This window comes from Cottoperca gobio, chromosome 17, assembly GCF_900634415.1.
Source record: "Cottoperca gobio chromosome 17, fCotGob3.1, whole genome shotgun sequence".
In the NCBI taxonomy this organism is placed as follows: domain Eukaryota; kingdom Metazoa; phylum Chordata; class Actinopteri; order Perciformes; family Bovichtidae; genus Cottoperca; species Cottoperca gobio.
The window spans coordinates 11,114,031-11,135,626 of record NC_041371.1 but is presented as its reverse complement, the minus strand read 5'-3'; the positions used below and the strand labels follow the sequence as shown (position 1 = coordinate 11,135,626).

The following is a 21,596-nucleotide window of genomic DNA, read 5'->3' as shown; positions in this document are numbered from 1 at the left end:
AGGGAGAGGGGGAGAGAGAGCGAGAGAGAGAGAGAGAGAGAGGAGAGGGGGAGGAGAGAGAAGAAGAGAGAGAGAGGGAAGAGGAGTAGAGGGGGATAGGAGAGATCGCGACGCTCTCTCTTCTCTCTGAGAGCGCTACCGCTTCAGGAGCTCTCTTTCTCTTGTTTCTCTCTCTCTCTTCTCTTTCTCTCTTTTCTCTCTCTCTCTCTCTCTCTCTCTCTCTCTCTCTCTCTCTTCTCGCGTCTCTCTCTCTTCTCTCTCTCTCCTCTCTCTCTCTCTTTTTCTCGCTCTCTCTCTCTCTCTCTCTCTTTCTCTTTTTCTCCTCTCTCTCTCTCTCTCTCTCTCATCTCTCTCTCTCTCTCCTCTCCTCTCTCGAGAGAGAGCCTTACAAAATGTTCAAGGATATCAAGTGATTTTTGCTAGAATTATGAAGAGACTGTGGGTGCAGACAGCAGGGTTCAGATGATGATGACTGTGGACGGCTGCGATCATGGAGGGTCGGTTTGTCTCTCAGAGTGGAATCACCCACAGCTCAATGGGCTCCTAAAACTCACACAAATAGACTAACCTGATGTTAGTCTTGAACTTGAGCCATTTGGGACTGAAACACACTTACTTGGAGAGATGGAGATTCGGCGACAGGAGGATTAAAACATCTTGTGCGCAAGTGCATTCTCATATTGCTATCAAGTTATTTTTCATCATTATCTTCAAAAAAAGTGTCTTCAAAATTCTTACAGCAACGTGAAACAACAATAATTAGACCAAAAAGAAGCAAAAACTGAAGCAAAAGTAGCCCAGTTCATTAAAAAACTTCAGGTGGTGCATAAGTCTTCTCTGTAGTTCAATATGAAACTGAAACTATTTCCATTTCTATTTCTGCCTTGTCTTTGTTCTCTATTTTTTGTCCCCCTCCACTGCAATATAAAGGAGAGCTCAAGGTTTTGTCCTTCCTACCTGCAACTATATTTAGTTGCACCAGGCTCCACTTCCCGCCGCTGGACTCTGAGCTCGCATCAACTGATAATATGGAGAGCTGTCAGTTTGGATCAGATCACTGTGGGCACTCATTACTGGCAAGTCCATTACACAGGAAATGGAAACAGGAATCAATGAACAAGAACAAAATACTTTCAGGTATAAGTGCAGTTCTTGTCGGGTGTGATTTTTAGTCTTGTCTTGCTTAAGTTAAGTATGACTGACAGTGTTCTGTGCATCTCAGTTTCGTGAGGAGGACAGGAAAGGTTTGATTATCTATATCCATAAAAATCACATTCACTCCACCATATTGTATGCCAATGCTGCTGTATTATCTGCCAATAAAACAAAGGGCTGCTGCTGGCCTGGCTCTTGAGAAGCAGCGTCCTCCCACATGGAGCAGAAATAGTTCCAGTTCATAACAAAACATAGTTTGTGCTCTAACGCTCTCACCGTGTCACATCTCTGTGCACACACAATCCACACTCTTGTTAGCACAGCTTGTCTGCCTATTTGTGCTGCACACGCACACACACACGCACACACACACACACACACACACACACACACACACACACACACACACACACACACACACACACACACACACGCGCACACACACACACACACACACAGCCTTCTCGTTCTGAAACCATGCACAGGCTCCTGTCGAGCTCCTCGCCTTTTGAACCAGTCATATGTTGGAGGGAAAGGAACTGAACAATCTCAGATAGGAAAGACAGAAGGTCCGTGATGTGAGTCAGCGGCAGAGAGAGGAGAATGTGTTTAGCATTGGTACGAGGGAACGGCTCCCTCGTTACAGTAATGTCTTCGGTGTATGCGTGGCGGTGCCTTTATTTTCATCTCAAGGGGTAATTATTGTTTTCACAGACAAGGTGGTGGTGCATTCTGTCTCAGCCGTTTGTGGATCTATTAATTAACAGGAACAAACAGTGCAGACGTTAAGTATTCATAATTATGATTATCATAAATGATACAGTAAATCATGAAATCATTTGATTGCTCCAGGAAATGTAACTGTAACAGATCACACCTCCGTTCTTTACTAACTTGGAAATTATGAACTTGAAGACAGATTGGGCAAAAGTATAGAACTGTAAATGTTATCAGCTTAAGTCTGTGATGAAGCACGTGATGAGATCAGTATTTTAAGATAGTATCGTAACCCGTATGATTGAACCTGGAGTGTTTTATAAAGGACAGAGTGGTGGGTGGAGGAGGGGCCGTGGCGAAAGACAAATCTAAAGAGGTTTCATTATGTGATATATGAATTGAATGCTTGCGTCTGAATATTTCACAGGAACTGCACATTTTAAAAGCAAACTATTACATTACATTTTAGGCTAAAGGAAATTGATATATAATCTGGAAACATTTTATTAGTCTAAAAACAACGAAGGTTAATGTCTTCTACAAATATAAACCTAAAGTTGGGGAAGACATTATCTCTGATCATATACAAGTTGCTAACACATTTAGTGATTTCTTCATTCGATCTGTAAAAGATCTTGCCGTAACCCTCCCTCTTACTAATACTAATAGGAATGTTAAAGCTTCTAATGAAGACGTTAAGTCATTTGAGATTAGATTAACAAATCAGTTGACTTGATACTGTATTCCTAAATAAAAATACGGCAGCATTCTGGTCCATTGCTCATGTTTCATTAATGTTTCAATCAAGACGGATGGAAAAATGCCTTGGTAATGCCTATTATCCTGGGGACGCTAAAGCGATTAGTAGCTACAGACCAATAACCCTTCTTCCAGTACTTTCTAAGGCAGAGGTCTTCAACAGGGGGTCCGCGACCCCTAGGCGGTCCGCAGAGGTACTGCAGGGGGGGGTTGTTGGTTGATCAGACAATAAAATAAATAAATAAATAGATCTAACAATTCCTTTCCCACAAATTTAAATGTCAGCAGATGTTATCTTTCAGTCAGCAATGCACACATGCAGTATGAATTGAATAGCTTAGTATTGAATGCACAATAACAGGGTAGCTATGTTTATACACGGCACTATAGGCCCAGTTTAATATAAAACACAAGTGTATACAATATATACAGTAGGGGGGTCCCTGCTCCATCTCTCCATCAGTTTGGGGGTCCTTGGCCTGAAAAACGTTGAAGACACCTGCTCTAAAGTGTCGGAGAAGGTTGTCTCAGAACAACTGCTACATCACTTGTTTGCACCCTCTACAGTTTGGTTTGCCGTAACTACAACCGACGTATGTACGGATGCACTAATCCATTCTGCCAGGTCAGCATCTGCACCAGATCTTATTAGGTGAATCTGGTGTTGGCCGTGACGAGACCAATCTACAATAAATACAGTTTCTTCCACACTGTCATTGTGAATCTGCTATCAGTAACATTCATTCAGTCATTGGGGGCAATGACTCAGCTTTTGCCCTCACAACAATCCCTTGTTAACTCCCTCACAGTGCGGTAAAAGAGAGCTCTGGTATCAGATCATTTCTTGGATAGCCTGAGTTGAGGTATCGGAATCTACATGTAAATACAGAGTACACACCCAAGGAAAACAGCACAATAACAATAACAGTAATACGATTATAGGTAAAATAATGGGCAGCATATTACATCACCACCACCAGAGGTCACAACTCTTTTCAGACGCAGTTCTGTGTTGCCTCAGAGCATTACAGGGTCAGGATAAAGGGGGGGAAATTAATTAGAAGGGCACCAGGAGAGTGCATACCTTCGCCCAAGGCCAGAGGCGCTAACTGGCAATGTTAATGAAAGGGAAAAATCATTTGTGTATCCGTCCAAGGATTTGGATCGACTCCAAAAATAGTTTGGGTTCTTCCTTGACCCATGCTGCACGCTTCCTCCATCTTTTTTTAAGGTCAGTAGTTCTTTCCGTAATGCTGCTGACAAACAAACCAAACCGAAAACATAACCTCCTCGGCATGGAGAAAGAAAAGGACACAAAGATAACAATTTCTTCATGTTACAGATGAATCACACACATTTTGATGGCTGGATGGTTCAGACAGTGGTCTTTAAAAAGGCCAAACAGATTACCAAACACCATATTTGGCACTGTTATCACTGCGCAACTCCACACATGGCCTGAGGGAGCTGCACGACCAGCTCGCTGCCAGGACTCATTTCAACACCAGCACTGTGGACAGCTCCACTGACACATGAGCAGAGAGCCTATCCACTGTTCACTGTAATACAATCAAATCATCTAATTCTACAGATGCAAAGCATGTGTAAATCGGGTTCTGCTCTGCATAGATAGCACAATAAATAAGAAAAAGTTTACAAATAAATTAATGTCACAATATAATATTCACAGTTTTATCATCTCCCTGTTATCTGTTTTTCCCTCTCACTAATGTGCTTCCCACAGTCGCTCAGTGACAGATTGAACTCACCTCGCTGTCAGAGGAAGCGAGTCTCTGACAATTAGCCACACAAAAATGTGAACAAAGAGAGGTGAAAGGCAACAGATCGCAGTTTACAAGATAAACACCACTTTAAACAAAATGCAAACACGGGGAGCCCAAAGAACAACAAGAGAAGAAACCCAAACACAGTCAGGGGTACAACAATTGATCATTACAACACCGTACACGTAGGCTCCAACAGCAACAGAAAAACCTAATTGGAGAAGTAAAAGAAAATGCAGACGTCTGGGGGTCACAGCGAGTCAGCAGAGCCTTTGTAGCTTTAAACCACATTTTTTATCAACTAATTGACATCATTTTAATTTATAGTCTTCTGTCATTTAGTGGTTTATGTGTTGCCTGAGACAGCATCTCTAGGCAGCCCTGTCAAATGTATCCAAAGCCATTAAAACAAGCACTTTGCACCAAGCAATGAATGTGCAGTGTTTAAGTTATTGACAGCTTCTCGTTCTGCTCTCTTTTTGTCTAGGGGACCAACAAACAGTCATTTATTTATCTGTCAATAAACCTTGTGAAAGTCTTCGACAGCATGCTAGCTCCCCCCAGTGATCACTAGTTGTCTGACATCTTCTTGTTGGTCAAAAAATAATCAACACATTGCTTGATTTCTCTTTTAATTCTTAATACTCCTTGCTTGTGTTTATTTTATTACTAAAAAGACATTCACTTGTAGATTAGTGGAGGCCATGCAGTTATTAAAGAATACAAATCCTTTCCCTTGATTTATGGCAGGAAATGTTTTTCTTATGAAGGAGTTTGTGCATAGAGGATATACAAGCCTAAATCAACTCTGCCTACAGTCGTGGCCATCAGTCTGTCAGTTCAGGCTGAAAATAAAAAGAGTGAGAGAAGAATGAGGACACCTAACAAAAGCCGGTACAGTTTTGTTTGATAACCGATCATTATCAGCCCCGCACTCCCCACAGACCAAACAGCAGAACAGAAAGCCTCACACAGCCACAGCCACTTAAAACCAACAATGCCAGGCAGCACGCCATTATCCACCATGTTTTTTGTATAAATGCATCCCTATGGGGGTTTTTTCCGGCGAACAGACAGCACATTATCGCTAAGGAGAAGAATATAATATCATCAACGCCGGTGTAATCTAATGCAATGCATCTTTGCAAAGCTTATAATTCTCACATTTAGTCTGTGTGCTTTTGTATTGTTGTCTTTTAGCAACCCACGTTTTTGGTCAGCAGTCAGCACGTTACATTTTACCTTTTTATATTCTGTGTTTAGTGTATTTTATAGTTGGCAGGTGAGACCTCCCAGACAACTGAGGACACTGAGGTCATTGTCTCTGCATTTTGTCTGGGAATTTGGTGATTTAAGCTTTACAAAAAAACATCAAGTATATTATTGGCTAATTCTTTATTTTCTTTAAATATTTACTACTTTCAGGCCATAAATAAATAAAGCAGTTTAAAGTTAGAATCCTAAAAGTTTCTTATCAAATCAAATCATGTCTTCTGCAATAACCAACCAAAGTATTTGCATTCAATAATTATCCCTCTATATATTGCAGTTTTCATTAGGTAGTGGTGGATTTGCTGTGGCTTTTATTGTGAAGCAGCCACAATACATTCAACGTATTTGTCACTGCAGTTAGCATTAACCGCAATTGTTATTTAAAATCAAGTAATTTTTTAGCAAAAATATTGTCATGAGCAGTCACAGTGAGATGTTAAATGAAGAGCTGCAAGCGACAGGCTTCACATCTCCAACTCCTCAGCAAGGTCACAAACTTAAGTAGCCCTGCTGTGGTATGGAAAACTACTCACGGCGTTTACAGCATGAAAACAAATCATGGTTGCAATTATTATTGATTGACTTCTTTATTAAAGCAACATGAGCTTGTTTGGTTGGACTGTAAACAGAAACAACAGTTTTTTCTTACAAAGCAACTTCCCAATGAGTGTGTGCTTTCGCGTTAAACTGCACTTGCTGTTAAACTTTAAGGATTGTAACTTTAAATGATTAAAACATTGTCTAGACTTTATTTCGAGTGTCTGGTCAACATTTTTCTGGAGGTTTGTACTGTTGGAGGGAATTGGACTCATTATAAATGCCTTGCCTCTCATCCAGCCTTTGAAATGATGCCAATGAAACTCTTTAAAGAAACTAAATGAAAATAAAACAGCATGACTTTAATTTTAAATTGTTCTCGCACACAAAGTCAATAAAATCCCATCAACCAACGATGGCTGCTGATTTAGGAACAAGCTGTTTCCATTCAGCCGTGCTGCCTGCTGTCAGCTCGGCCAACTCAATCATCAGTCAAGTCCCTTTTGCCCTCTGGCCCGCCGTGACTAAATACTGCTGTTTGCATCTCCACTGCCCGTCTGCTGAGCTGCGACTGTAAATCACAGGCTAAGGAAAGCGTGTGGGCCGCACTTCTGAGTTCATCACAGATCATTACTGTACACTTCAAGGTAATCAATTCGTCCTTGAGAAAACACGCCTATGTGTGTCGCGAAGTGACGAAAGGCAGATAAGTTTTCAGACTGCAGGCAGAGGCCGTTTTTCACTGTCTGGACCTTACAGAGGGGTAATTAACAAGTCCACACGTTTTTAATCAGACTCATTATTGGTCTTTTACTAAGAGAGGACTTTCAGGGGGAAGCAATTAATCTACCATTGTCTTGTCTGGAATTGTTTAGACACACACACACACACACACACACACACACACACACACACACACACACACACACACACACACACACACACACACACACACAGACGCTATAAGAAATTACATTAACTCTGTATCATTCACTAGCCTCTGAACCCCACTCCTTAAACCCCATCAACACTTAACTGTTTTTCAGGGAACGCTGCCCGACTGTTCAAACTGCTTGTTTAGTAGTAACAACAGAACCGGTTGGTTTGCGTAACTCAATAACACTAAGCCTGTGGTTTTTTAGTTTTACATACATTCTTAAAGAAAACAAATTATAAACTTATAGTTATCTCTGTATGCTGACATTTTCTTTTTCTCCAATTGGCTACTGACTTTTCCACTAAATCCTATATGATGTAAACACCCATTTTTACTCCCATCACCAACCTGATTTCCATCTAAAAATATTGCAAGGAAGTGGGGCACTTCTATAGAGAAAGGTTTTTGAAAATGTTACTTTTTTCCAGTTCAAGTATAATTTCTTGTCAGTTTGCAGTTTTAAAAGAACCTTTGCACAAAGTATTCTTTATTATTCAAACGCAATAATGTCTGTAGAAAAACGAGGCCACCGAGGATGAAATTGGTTTATTTTATGTTTTGCTTTTTCTCAGTTTCATTATTCACTTTGCATTATGGCAGCTTTACATCGCCTCCTCTGAATGACTCAGGCTTTATGCTCTACAGTCTACAGTGCTGCTGTGTGCCTCATAAAATATATATTGAATGTGGTAACCTAAAATATTTGCTTCTGTGCACCCTCAAAAACAACATTCCACTAGCTCTCCTATACCTGCATTCATAACTCCCAAATTCTCTCCTGAGGAAAAAGATTATCTACGCTGCATAATACGCCGCAGAGCAGTGCCGAATAGTGTTCTCGGTGAATGCCTCCAAACTCAAACAGAAATAAAAGATCCATACAGATCATTGTCTGAGAAAAATGAGAGCCTTGGGGACCACAATGGAACTCTTCCAAGGGAAAAGAGAAATTAAATGTGAGGGGAACAGTTTTACAGTGCTAAGGTTGTCAATAATAGAAGCTCACGATGGGGTCCCAGTTTGGCCTCCACAGCAGATCTCAGAAACCCATTCATAGGTCGTCCAAACTCACAACCGTTCATTTTTTGTTAGTGTCACAATAGGTTCCCATGAACATACTATATAACCCCAACTCAAAAAAGATGGGATCAAAATTTTCACACATTTAGGACTCTAGTTCTTGCAATCGAGATACAAAACCTGACATTGCAACAATGTAGGCCGCAATATTTCCAGGAAAATGCAAAAAGACAGAAAAACTGCGCTCTCTCCCGCAGCACAATGGACTACACTTAGACGGCTTCCTGCACGGGGCGTACACGCTTCATTAAGCCTGGATTTATCAAGTGGATGGATGTTTTATTATTATCATTTATTTAGTTAGTTGTTTTTTAACTTTATTTGATGTTTTCTCATTATCCAATGCCAGTAATTAACGCTCTTTATCTTGTTTACTTCTGACAATACAATTATTATGATCTGTAATACTCTCTGAGGAAGTACATTTTTATTTTATTCCTGCCTGATGTTTGAAATTGCACTGTTTATACAATGTTTTTGTGCACAATCTTGTGTTAAATTGAAAGTCTATAAAAGAAAAAAGATCTAAAGAAGTCTCAATGCTTACATGACAAGAGCTTTATGGGGCTATAAAGCTATGAAGGACTCAGAAGAGAGAGAGATCTCCACAGAGAAGTACAACATCTCTTTCGGACTCTGTGGCCTGCAAATGAGACACAAAACCTAATAAAACACATTTTGGATTTTTAAAAGAATGGTTACTGTGTTAAATAATAAATGATTATTTACCGTAAAACTGCCATTAATAGCACAGGCTTCTCTTCAATCACTGAACTCAACCGGTGTATATTTGGGAGAGGCATTTAATTACTTTTGCACAAAACCTGTTGCTCATCAAAGATGGGAAATACTTTTGAAATGTTTATTTATGAATATAACTTATATTATATGAATTACGAATCCTTTATTTGACGCTCGTTTTTTACGGCCCCCGAGGATTTACAGCACTACTACACATACTGACACAACACTTTCCTCTTAAAACACACCTGCCCGTCAGCAACAAGCATATTTTGCATACCGAAAAGGAAAAAGGGGTGAAAACTAGACAAAGTCTAACAATGTGTAACATAAATGTTACCCAGCGTCTAAATTAGATCTGCGTTTATTTGTCAGTTTTTAAGTTTGAGTTCATTCTATCAAAATGTTTGTTGAAGAAAACACCCAAAAGCACCTTAATTAATGCAAATGTGGTCAAAAATAAATGAGGAAACACAGAAGTTGAGCTCTACAGAGTGAATATGACTCAGATAATAAAACACAACAGTGAGAAAATAATGTCAACAAGGAAACAGTTAAGGTGCTCATTAAGTATGGCACATGGGCATATATACAAAAAGAGACGAGCAGGGTGAGTCAGCATGCATTTACAGAGCATTAACCCATCTGCTGATGTAGTTCTCGTAAAACAGACTTACGAGCCTCATGAACTTTATGGGTGCTCATCAATGGCTTGCAAGAGGGTCGTAAAACGAAAAGAAGAACAAAGTTTAGAGTTAACACTGCATTTTGGCAAGTTGTTATGGAAATTTGTCAGAGATAAAGCTCAGCTAAGGGCAATAAACAAGAAATTAGCAGCAATGTGTGCTGTATATTCAGATCGGGGAGAAACAAATCATCAAATAAACTAAAGTCACAGGTGTAAAAAATGTGATTCAGTGGGCCGAAAGGGAGTGATAATGAATCACACGCAAGTAAAGGGTAATTAATATACCGGTGCTGTTCAATTCTTCTTAAGAATGGCATAGTAGAGATACAGAATGGAGTGATTAAAAGCAAATTAGAAGCATCTGAATGAATTGTGCTTCATCGTTACCCATTCACTGCGGGTTTGAAAAGGTTTTCATCATCCCATGTCTCCAAGGACCCCCGCCAAATAACAAAAAAATCCAATCTAGTTTATGTTTTATTATTCTCTCTATCAGTACTTAAGACCTTAATGAGGCGTTTTACACACTGCACACGCACACGCACACGCACACGCACACGCACACGCACACGCACACGCACACGCACACGCACAAACCTGTATCTCTTTCTTGCACACTCAGAGATAAAGATGTGCTTCCAACCCCAGAACAAGCACAAAGTTATTCTAGTGCTTTTCTGTAATTTAAACCTTAAATCGACTTTGGTTTAAAGGGTCAGTCAACCCGAATGACCTCTTATTTGCCCACATTTTGAGATGTCTGCCTCCACCCCAGTTCTATGGGGATACAATTAATATAGTTTGTGATGCTTACAGCATTGAAAAATACAAGATGCTGTTTTTAAATGTAATTCTTCAAATAAAATGATTGTATATTGGTGAATGCAGACATCAGAGACAGATATCTCAAAGCCTGGACAAATCAAACAAACCAACACTATCTCCACAGCCACATAGCACTTGTCGTAGGTGAACAATTATGTTTTCTTATTGTAATTTGAGAGATTTGATGATATTTAGCAGGTATAATGTTTATTATGTTAACCATCTAAGTTTAGCCTGTTAGCTAAAGTACAGCTGAGGCTAAAGGGAATGTTTTTATTAACCAGATGATAGTACTATAGAAAAAGTTTAGAGATCACCAAAGTCATTACGATGTATTCTAACACATGAACGTGTGTACCAAACTTCACGGTAATCCATCCAATTCTTATTGAGACATTTCACTCTAAACCGACAACGTCAATCTCATGGTAGCTCATCATCTTACAATTTACATAATCTTACATTATAGCAGTAGTTGTTGCAGCAGCAGTAGTGGTGGTGGTAGCAGCAGCGATAGTTTTATCAGTAGTGTCCTTGTATCACAGAAAAATATGAAAATATTGTGACAGCTTGTTCACCGTCAGCTCTCTGCCAAAGCTCAGCCTCTTAGTGGATTTGGATGCAGTTTTGAAACACTTGTGTCAAACTCGCATCGTGTCAAAACAAATGCATATTTTAGACATCAAGGCAGCCACAAGGACAAAATCCCAGGATACCCAGCTAGATCAGCATCAGCTGCTAAACTGTAGCCTGGGTCTATCAAAGCCAGACAGTGTCTCATCGCTGCATCCCGCTCGCTGCGTGATGCTGATAGCATCAAGTGAAACATCTTGTTCCGCTGAGCTCCAAAGTGTCTACCAAACACCAAGATATATATATTATTAGTAAGTCCTCCTTGAAGATATATTATTGTTGAATGCATCACAAACGCACAGCTATTTGCTGTTTTAACAACAGCAAAACTATCAAAACATCAGTTTACAAACTCTCACACAACTCATGCAGTATAATCCAAGCCTCATTTATACAGCCTTACGCTCACTACTTCCCAAACACAGGCATAGTTTAGTTTTGCTTTTGTTAAATCTGGTCCCATTTACTTCAATTCATCAAGACTTTTCTCCGTTCTTTCAGATTCTTTGTTTACATTGGAGGCATGTGAGAAAAACTAAGTTTTCTTCAAGAATTTAAGGTAACGCGGGGCAATTAATCGACAGTCAATTTAGGGGTGAATTATTCCTTTAAAGGAAAATCCTTGAATTTTGATTGGGTTGCAAATTCTTTTTGCTTTAGCTAAAAGCATGTAGAGTGATACAGAGCTGTGGAGAAGCAGGATTACATTACAGGTCTGGTGTTCTGTACCACTAGACCACTAGGCCATCACCACCAGTGGACTGTTCACTTTCCTCACCCACGATGTGAGCGTAGGAGAACAAAGTAGACCTCAACGGTCAAGTGTGGTTTTTATGGATTAATTCCCCAAATCACATTTAATTTGATACATTTTTTGTAACTTCCTTAGTTCAAGATGAGTCTGATGCTTTAAGATTCAACACAATTTATGAGAAAAGTTTGTTCTGGTTTATTAGAACTTAGAAATTAGAAATGTTTACCATCGTCAGTTGTTTCATACTAAAAGTTTGACCCGTCGAGGTGAAACTTTGTCTAGTGGGATGAATATTAAATATGTATCGCAGTAAAAAAGCTGATAATGCACGATAGGTCTGGGGAAGCACTCTGGGCAGTACAGTGCAGCCTTTGCTTAACCACAATTAATGCCTATAGGGAAAGTGCATTAAGGTATTTCTATGCTGGATTCTGTGTGTCTGGTTTTAGTTTTTACGTCTCACTGCAGCAGTCGAGTAAGACATTCAGGAAAAACATTAAAATACTTGAAGTAACCTGCAATGTAGTACCATTTGATATGTTTCTAACAATCAATCTATCAAGTTGCCCTTCAGCATGTCCCCAGAGAGTTTAAATCTTTAATCTTTAATGTTTAAATCTACCAGCTGATCTGTTTTTAGAGATAATGAGTATGATTTTGCAGCTAACTCTAACAACAACATCTTCCAACACGGGCTGTCATCTGAAGTGATCATTATATCATCAGACCGTTTGAAAGCTAAATAAAGAAATAAACAGCTCGAACATTTCCTCATGCATAGAAACAGCGGATTATGCCCTTTAAAAGCTCAACAACACATTGATTAAAAACATAATTAGAAAGAAGTAAGCCTCTAAAATCATTTGGATGGCAAACGCAAACGCAAGAACGAGTTACACCTGTACCTAAAAAGATTTAACACACTCACCTTCCACAGTCTCTCCACTCGAGACAACTTGCGTGATTTCATTGTGACGGAGTGGCTGCATATGGAAAGGGCGGAGGAGGAGTGATGTAGATGCAGAGAGAGAAGTGAATAATGACCGGGTCATAAACGAGACACACCTCAGTTCTCAGTGAGAGAATAATTCCATAGTCAGCATCTCAGCACTAAGTTCCACATGGGCATTAAGTGAGTGCCCACGTGGGTGTGTGTGTGTGTGTGTGTGTGTGTGTGTGTGTGTGTGTGTGTGTGTGTGTGTGTGTGGCTGTGGCTGTTGAAATTGACCTTTTCTAACTGAAGTGCTGCACGGTTTTCTAGGTAACAGCATTATTTTCATGGATTAGTCTGTTGATTATGTCTTGGTTTAATTCATTGTGTGGTATAAAATGTCAGAAATCAGTTTTTCCCAAAGCCCGAGATGTCATCCTCAATTGTTTTGCTTTGTCCACAACTCAAATATATTCAGTTTACTGTCATAGAGAAGTAAAGAAACCAGAAAATATTCACATTTACGAAGCTGGAATTAAATAATTTACTTTTTCTTCTTTAAAAATGAAAAAAAAAAAAAATGTATCGATTATCAAAAAAGCTGACAACTAATCGATTAATCTTTGCAGCTGTCTCAAGTAAAGACAGGTCATCAAGGAGAGACCTCGAACGGCCAACGAGAACTTGACACCGCTCCTGTCACACCAGAGGAGGTCAAGTCAGAGCCCTGAGGGAGAATCAGGCAGAACACAATGTCCGACAGCTGTTGACGTCTGCATTAATCTCTGAAACACAACCCCAGAAGAGAGAGGGATGAAGCCAAACCTCTCGGCTCCTACACAACAATCAGCGCTGAACCACTTACCTGAGCCATTAGCTGCATATTGCCGTTCAGCACAGATCAGCATTACACACCACATGCCGAGCTGGGCCACTTTATGGCACTTTTTAGCCAGGGCTGTTTATCCTGTCTCCCCTCTACTTATCTCCCAGGAGCAATTTACCCACAACACCTCCTTTCTGGATTGATAAAAGTGTTTCTCATAAAGCTACAGGCGGATGCAGGCTGGAATTCCATGAACAATTGGGAGGTCAAAGGGACGAAGATCCCAGTGAAGCTAATGCCTCTAAGTGCTCATAGTATCTGTCCTCGAGGCTTTGCAGAAATGCTAAATGTGACTGCTGCTTGATTCTCTCCCCGTTGAGCTTATTTTGCTTGTGAATGATTAAAAAACAACGCTTACACCAAATATGTTGTAAAGCTACCTTCACATGTTAAGAAATTTGCTAGGGCAGAGAGCATAGTACAGACTGCAGCCACAGCGAAAAAGCTCTAAAACCCACTGTACTCTACTTTCCCAGCACGCTGCTAAAGAACCAGTGATTTCCCTTGGGAGTTGGTACAGTAGAGACCAAAGAAAGAGCTAAAAGAGAGTCAGTAATGGACTTTAATCAGGTGGCTCCAAATGAATACTAATGTTGTTCCATGTCTCCTCGATGAGTAAATAGGTGACTGTTTGCGAACATGTTCACCACATAGATTTTACAGCTTATTGGCCAAAAAAATCAACTAATGCAAATTTACAACAACAATCTATTTACCCTAAAATCTGCCCGTGGACGCTGGAAAAAAAGACGATTTCTACGTTATTTCAGCAAAAAAAATCAAAAATGGTCAAAAATATGCCAAAATCAAATCAACTGTTGTTCCCATTTAAGTCTATCGACAATACAACTTGATGTATATTAAGTTATACGACATCTAGCTGACAGACAGTAAGTGCTTTATCTGTGAAGCTGATGATGTATATATCTTTGTCTCAACACGAGACATAATGTCAGCGCAGCAGGATGCATTCCTCAACACATTCAGCAATAAAGTCTCTGTATTCCCATGATGCAACAGCCAATCTGTTGAAGGGAGAAACATCAATCATCGCGGTTAGGCTTTCTTGTTTTTTTGGTCGGGTACAATTTGACAGGCTGCCAGCTCCAGAATATCGAATCACTCAATAGTGCTCCCCATTCTCTCCACCTCCGCTACACCAAACAATCATTATCTCCCCCATCTCTGCTCTGCTCTATGTGAGCTCCACACTGAACATCATCACAGAAGTCAGCGCTCGACTCCCAGCTCAGGGAAAAGCAATCTTATTCCTCTCGTACCCAGAGCTCTGGGTCTCATTCAGACTCCTGACTCTTGGCTTAGTCAGGAGAGATATATTGACTGGAGATGAAGACGTAGGGAAAGCTGCGCAGTACAGAATGTGTCCGACAGAAAGAAACTCCACAATGACAATGACCTACATGTGCCTGTAGACAGGAGGTAAGTTAGCAGATGTACACACTCACACACACACGCAAGAACGCAAGAATGCAAGAACACAACACATGGGAACCTATATTATGTGTTAGACATCAGAAGACTAAACCAGAGATGGAGGCAGGAGAGAGCTGAGCCAACACCAACATACTTTTGTCAAAACACAGGTAAATAAATAACAGCTGACATTACATTTTGGTGTTCTGGCTCCAGGGTGTAGTGCATGTTGACTGAAAGGATTACTGACACATTCGTCGTGGAACACAGCCATCATTCATGTTATTAGTTAGACCTGCGCATTTCCTGAAGTGGCAAGTGTCTGATGTGACTAGTACAAGATATCCCCATAGAGTATCTAGTAAAAGAGTTGCACACCAAGTGTACAGCGTGTGCCTAGGCAAGATCATAGCATTAAAACTGCCTCCAAACATAATTGAGAATGCAGTTTCGTTGCATGGGAACGTCATTTTGTAAGAGCCAGGGTTGGGGAAATGGATTTAAATAGTTATTTCTGTTGTTTGTGATTGATTTAACTTGGCTGCTGTAATATATACAAATTAAACAGATGAGATGTAATATGTTAATTAGTGAGCTTTAGAGATGCTGGCAGGCTTATTGTGTTACCATGGGACAGAGGCGGGCTAGCTGTTTCTCCTTGTTTCCTGTCTGAGCTAAGCTAACCTCCTGCTGTAGCTTTATCCTTAATGGACAGACATGAGAGTGATTTCAATCTCATCTAACTCTGACTCTAACTTTAAATGAATCAGGAAGGATTTGATGTTCAGCTACTGCATCAGGACAGAGATGTAAACACTGATAAAAACTATCTTCTCCCTCTGCAGTGACACAAATGTTGCTACAAATGTACAAATGCTACAGTGACTTGTTGCTTCTATTGTTGTCTCCCTCCAGGATTTACAACGCTGTGATATGACCCTGTTGACTTTGCAGCTCTGCCTTTCTTTTGCCATTCTGTGTGTTTTGCATGTGTTTGTGTACATGTTCAATTTCGTGCTTGCCTGAGTGCGTGCGCCTCCCAGGGGTGTGTCGCTGCTGTATCATGGCGTGGTCGATAAGCGAATCTGCCCGTGTGACACAACGGATTACTACTGCCTGGTCTCAGCCCAGAGAACGACTGTGAGAGGGCTCGGGAGAAATGGCAGCTTCGCTCTGCTGCTCTAATTCTAGATGACGGAAATTTCCTTCACTTGCTTTAAAGTTCTGTCTCCATTATTAATGTTGTACTCTGGATTATTTTCTCTTTTGATAGGAATAAGGAACATTTGTAAACATGATGAGATGAGAGAGTAAAAGGGAGGATCCCAAGCCTTGCTCAAAGACACTTCCGCTCGAGAACACATCGCTGCATCACTGCATGGCAGCTGAAATGCACTCTCTGGTTTCGTTACACAACCTCTGCAACCGATATGATAATTTGATCGTTCCCCTCTCTTGAATTAAATGTGGCAATTAGGCGATGCCAGCCATGATTTCTTGTCGGTCTTGGGTAGAAAACGGCCTTGTCTGTCTGTGTCCGCAGGTCAGAACTCTCTCAATGTGGCTGATGTTGCAAGGTGACCGTATAACCTTTCCAATCCTAAGGAGAGGTGACATTATGTCCCTCTTCCTGGATATGATTGAGACACTTTTAGCAGTGGCAGCTGGCTGGCTTTAGTTACTGAAGCTGTGTAAGAAACCATAGCAACTTGGGTTTTTGTTTGATTGTTGTTTTTAGTAGGATTTTAAGCTTTATTGTTACTGCCGGCACAGCAGTGGCAAATACTCTGTACTGTAAGTTAACGTCTTTAGTACAGAGTAGACTTGGTGCATTGATTGGAACACAACAGTCTCTAGTGGCAAAAGAGCAACAGTGCATGGAAAAGCTATTAAAAATGGTTTCCAGCATACATTTCGCATTTTAAACATCAATGAAATGACACAGTACACAAGATAAGAACTCTGTTATTTCAACAAATGGAAGACAAAGGAGTAAACGCTTGATCTACAATACTTGCTCTTTCCTCCCTCCAGAAGAGCTGCGCTGCTGTTTATCAACCACCACAACTAATAAAGCTAATCCTCAAACGAAAAACATGGAAAATATAGCCTGAAGCTACGAACAGAAAAACAGGGATACGGATAAAAGAAAGTGGAGACAAGCTGGGTTAAAAGACAGTTATATTTAGCGACACACTGGCATAAAGTTAAAAAATAAATCTTTAAGATCCACAGTGAAGTTACATCTGTGGAGAGATAATCTCAAGCAGGGAGGAGATGTGACTGCCATTAAGAAGCCGTTCAAAAATGACTAAAAGGAGAGATTTTTTTACTGCATGAATATTTAATCGGCAACATTTTCAACTACACAGATTAAAGCTACTGTTAAAATGAATACATCAAAGTAAAGTGAATAGGATTTCAGACGTGATGTGAATAAAGCTTTAAACAAAATGCCTTCATTGAGGCTTAACGACAGCCAATGATGTGTTTGTTACCACAGGAGACTGAAGCTCAGCATCAACCATTCTGCAGGATCCTCGTCTCATCAGGGAGTAATAAGGCTCCTCTGTATTTAAACACTGACTAATATCCACTGTCAGCTTGTGTAATAATACAGTACATCATCAATAGGAAGAGGCACAGTGGACCGCTGACACACTGTTGACAGGTCTGGGGAGGTGGTGGGGGAAGGGCAGTGGGGCGGGGGATGATCGATGGCTTGTCAACAGAGCGTTGAGGTGCTGGGAGGGGGGGGGTGGTGACCTGTTGGGATGTCCTTTGGGAACAGAGAAAAAACAGGTCGATAGCGAATAGGTCTGTCAGCAGCAACCCTGAAACAGGAGAGGCTGATATTCATTAGGAGCCCGAGGGGAATGACTTTTCATAATTCATAATTTCAGAATCAATTTTCAGAATGGACGTAGCGCGTAGCATGACACCAGCACAGGACGCTCAGTGTGCAAAGTGAGAGCTGTGTCATCTCCAGATGGTCATCAGTGAGCAGCAGCGTGTGTTCCCAAAGCATATACAGCCTCACCCTCTCCACCTTTGCAACCATGGCAACGCCGATGCAAGAGGTCCTCCTGCTGAGGATGCTCCGTGGTCCTGAGGGGAGGAGCTGCGCTGGGTGACAGCACGTTTGCCTGGTGTGCCCCCTTATTCAGTTCATCTTTTATTTGCCTTTTAAGTAGCTTTTAATATTTGTGTTTTAAGGAACTTTGTAATGTGGTTTGAAAAGTGCTCTAAAAGATACTATTGCATCTTGTATTTATGCTCAAATTATTATTACGTTTAAGTTTGTGAAAGGGGACGTAGTAATGATTCCACAGAGAAACCAGAAGGGCAATAGGAGAGCGCTTCCGCCAAGGCCAAATGCCCTAACTTGCGATGTTAACAAAAACTAAAGATTATTTGTGTATCCGCCCCGAAATACAAATTTGCTACCATAATTGAATTTGTTCTTCCTTGGCCAACGCTACACAATTCCACCAAGGTACAAACATATCTGTAATCCTGCTGACGAACAAGCAGAGGTAATTCTATATTACAAACTCTGCAGTTCCCCTCAGCCCTACAGAGCGTTTCAGCATCCCTCAGCTTACTGTATCATCTTTTGTTCTCACCGCATTGTTTATAGCAACAACAAAGAAACTGTACACTCCCTGCTTAGCACCAAGCAGCAGATATGCACATTTGCATCTAGTTAGTAAACATAGTGAAGCATTTAGCAGCTAAAGACGGATATTTAAGAAATGACCGTTTATGTTTTTTCATAAGGTAAGGTCATACGTCAAACTTCTCGTCAAGTCACATTTGTATTTGTGTATTATATCTTTGCGTGTTCCATTACTATAAAGTAACACAATTAGAAATGCAAATTCAATCCAAGTGCACATGTGCAAGAGTGCAAAAGAGCAAGTGTGCGAAGGGAAATGCAAATTGTGCAGAGTGCTATGTGCTATGAAGAAGAAATTGAAATGTTGAATCTCTTAGTCCTTCAAACAGGTGCCTTGAAAAGACGCCCTGAGGGCAAACGTTTGAAAATGTGTTACAAGTGGATGGTCCTCGCAGTCCAATATAGCATTAGCCCTTCAAAAGACCTGCTGGTTACAAATGTCCGATAGCAAAGCTCGACTTCCACCTGAAATCTTATTGGCATTTTAACAAGACTTTAAAGTCTATTCTTATTGGACAAATTTAGACTTTAAAACCAGCAATAAAACAAAAGGCAAAAACAGATTCTATGAAGCATCTGTAAACATCCCCATCTGCCTCTCGCCTTTCAATTCCCATCACCAACTGTTGACTCTGATCAAAGCATAACAATTTCCCCAAAACACTTCCTTCTTCCATGAAGCACACGTGCTTTGACTTCACATCTGCACTGGGCTGTGTTGTGTTGTATGTGAGTGTATCATCATTTTGGATGAGTGCGGCAGGTAACGAACATCAGTGGCGGCCATCAGTGAGCAGTCGTATTGTAACCTGAAGCATAAACAGCTAGCCCGACCACAGAGATAATGAGGACAGCCTATCACTTCTCGCTGCTCTCCTTCTTTTATCTGTCTGCTCTTGATGAGCTCTGTCTGGCTGATTTATCTGAGCTTCCAGACCTCAAAGGAAGCACAGAGCTAAACTTGACTTGGGAACTGGGCCAAGCCGTCTTATTCAGATCTGGAGTATCTGTAAGTAGAAGGCACAGTGAAATGCATATGAGGACAGGCAGGGGTGTGTGTTTGTGTGTGCGTGTGTGTGTGTGTGTGTGTGTGTGTGTGTGTGTGTGTGTGTGTGTGTGTGTGTGTGTGTGTGTGTGTGTGTGTGTGTGTGTGAGAGAGAGAGATAGACACCTGGGCAGTAGTATCTGAATTCAATTTTACACTTAAATCACAGGTACAGGGTGATTTATGATTCACTCCCTTTGAACTCCAATTTCCTGCGATCTAAAACAGAATAACACAATTACAGTACAGTACAATTCCACCGATGTGAAACAGATTAATATAAAAACGACAGCCACGCACGTATAATGACCATTTGCAGGATCAACTCTACAATACACAGCTAAGAATACACCCTGAAATACAATGGTGACACTATGATAAAGAAAACACCCCCAGTAATGTCTAATGAAAAGTCTCATAGCTCACAGCTCTTTGTGTTCGTCCCCGGAGATGTAGCCTACGTAACCTTGATGTTTCAAACACCACGTATTTGCCACCAGCATCCTCGCGGAGAATATCGCACATGCGTACATTTCAAGCAGAAGCAGCCCATTAAAAGTGATATTTAAAACACATTTCCAGTATAGTTTTAATCAAAGATCTGTAACCTAAGAGGAAGAAAAAAAAAAGACTCATGCATTAAAGAGCAGTTTGCAAGTCTCAGATTAAGGTAGCCCTTTGGGAAATTTGCTTTTCACTAATGACTAATATTTATAGTTAAACATGAACTCACATTAGTCGTCACAAAATCACAACAGGCAAGCAGCGCAGTTTAAGTACTGTGAGTAAAAATGTTGTTTGCTTATAAAATATGAATTCCGGTGCTGATTGACAGTATAAAAATACACTTTACATGATTAAGCCAATGAAATGATCAATGTAATCACGATAAAAGCCAGTATTTGAAATCAGTGATGAAAGTACAGCAAGTGTTCTGGGATCTAGCTTGAGGCAGAAACCTGTGACGTGTCTTCATTTTAATCAGTAAAATGTTGAACTCTTTTAGAAAACTGACAGGTAATATATCCCCAAACTCTAAAAGCACATAATCTCTGTTAGCAACTAATCAAAAATAATAGCACTCCAAAAATAGAAGCTTCACTTTGAGATAAAGGAATATTTCTTCGTGGCACTTTTGTGTCTGCCGTTGGAAGAGTCAGATGGACGTTGATTCACCGTGAAAATGGGCTGTACCATTCTTATATCACATTTCATTTGTGTTTGTTATGTTTACTGGTCCATCTTATTTCATTGGTATTAGCTACTAATATACATGCAGATTTGTTCTTTATTTTATTCTTCAATGATTTCCTGTAAGGTGTGATCTTGTGTTTCATTATGGTCTAAAAAGTAACAAAATTAAGGTAAACTATTACAGTGAGAACTTAGCAAATCTTCTTGATTAGAGTTGAACCACACACACACACACACACACACACACACACACACACACACACACACACACACACACACACACACACACACACACACACACACACACACACAAACAAAGATGCAGTGCCAGTGTTTTGTGAGCTCAAGAGCTCAGAAGAACAAGTTGCATGCGGTAAACAAAAAAATCTAAATATTTAATTATTATTTAGTACTGAAGGCTGAACAACCGTGTAGGTAAATATCTGTATAAATTTAATTTAATTCCTGACATTTCCAAGTCCATTTTTTCCCTCTCCCTCTGCAAAATAAATGGAAACAACAACAGCGTGTTAAACTTTTACTGA

At 40.4% G+C, this 21,596-nt stretch overlaps 1 protein-coding gene across 2 annotated transcripts in view; it reads right to left on the bottom strand.

The window, feature by feature from the left end:
* Positions 1 to 21,596, bottom strand: part of LOC115021975 (dipeptidyl aminopeptidase-like protein 6) — a 77,318-nt gene that overhangs the window by 37,893 nt on the left and 17,829 nt on the right. The window lies entirely within an intron of this gene.